Source organism: Coniosporium apollinis (genome assembly GCF_000281105.1).
Source record: "Coniosporium apollinis CBS 100218 chromosome Unknown supercont1.9, whole genome shotgun sequence".
Lineage (NCBI taxonomy): Eukaryota > Fungi > Ascomycota > Dothideomycetes > Coniosporium > Coniosporium apollinis.
This window is the reverse complement of record NW_006913271.1, coordinates 222391-224208: the sequence shown is the minus strand read 5'-3', so window position 1 is coordinate 224208 and position 1818 is coordinate 222391.

Here is a 1818-nt window from a genome sequence, read left to right as displayed (position 1 = left end):
ATACTAAAGACAAAGCTAATATACTAACAGAAAAGTATTTTAAAGGTTATACTAGATTATAAACTAAAAGATAGACTAAATAGTAGATTAAAGCTAAAATTTAAAGTTTTTTTTAGGAGATAGACTAAGAAATAAATACGAAATAAACTAAGAGATAAACTTAGAGATAAACTAAGAGATAAACTAAGAGATAAACTAAGAGATAAACTAAATATAGACTAGAAATATAAAAACCTCTTATATATAGAATAAAGAAAACTAGGGGGGATTTAAGAGAGGGAATGCTCCTTATATCTAAGAGAAAGAAAAACAGAAAGATATAAAAAAGAGGTATACTATTAAAAATCTAAGTATACTAAATACTCTCTACTAATACTCTAAACGGTTTTAGTATAAAACGGGCACACCTAGTACTCTTACAATATACTGAATTATTATCTTATAATATTAACTTATTATTACTTCTTACTTTATTCCCTAACCTCTTAATTAGAATTATACTCTATCCTAGTAGTAGTATTATTATTATCTAGAGATAGTATCTATTATATAGAATAAAATAATAAATTAGTATTACTAGGTAACAATCAAATATATTATAGAAATATAAGATTCTTATATCAAGTTAAGTAAAAGGTTTCAATAAGAAAAAGCCTTACTATTTATATACTTTAAACTATTCTATAGTCTATATTTATCTACAGTATCTATAGTTTCTATAGATAATATCGACAATATAGATAGTCTTAGTAACTCTATTTATTACAATTTAGTTATAATACTAGCTCTAAGTTATAATATAAAGTTACTAGTAGTTAACCTTATAGTTTTCTTATTAAAACTAAGTACTCCAGCTAGATCTTATTCAATTAACCTTTTAATATTATATAGGTAATACTAGTTAAGGTAAAGTATAAGAATACTATTATCTTAATTATACTAAAAATAGATTATAGGTATTATCTATAACTATATTATTACTACTAGTATTATCTTGATAGAAAGGAATTAGAAGGGTATATAAAGAGACTACTTATTCTACTTACTAGTAAGCTAGTATAAAGATAGTTATAAAGTATAATATAATAAAGAAGTAAGTAAAGTATCAGATAGAATAGAAACTAAATTCTAGACTGGAAATAGAGTTACTAATAGAAAAGAAAGAGCAAAGTAGTAATAAATATATATGTCTATTATAAATACCTTTCTTATACTTCTTAACTAGAGTGTCATAAGTATAAGTAACCTTTATTGTAATCTCTTTCTATTTAAGGTAATTATATATCTAGTTTTTACTAAAAATATTATAAAACTAAGTTAGTCTAGATTATACTAGAGAGAGTTAATAGTACTAAAAAATGCCTATAAACTATATTTAAAATTCTAATAAACTACTTTGATAGCTAGTACTAGATATACCCGTCTTATACTAGAATAATTTAGAGTATCAATAAAGAGTATTTAGTATATTTAGATTTTCAAGAGTATATACTTTTTTTTTAATCTTTTCTTTTTCTTTTTCTTAGATATAAGAGGTGTTCCCTCCCTTAAACTCCCCGTAGTCCTCTTTAATCTCTATATAAGAATTAGTATTCTTTTTTTATTTAGATTTTAGTCTTATATAATTTTCTTATAGTCTATCTTTGTTTTATTTCTTAATGTATTCTCTAACTTACTTCTTAGTATAATTTCTACTAAATCTCCTAGTCTATTTCTTGGTTTATCTCTTAATTTATTCTTTATATAATCTTTTAGCTTTTTACTTAGTTTACTACTTAGTTTACTACTTAGTTTACTACTTAGTTTACTACTTAGTTT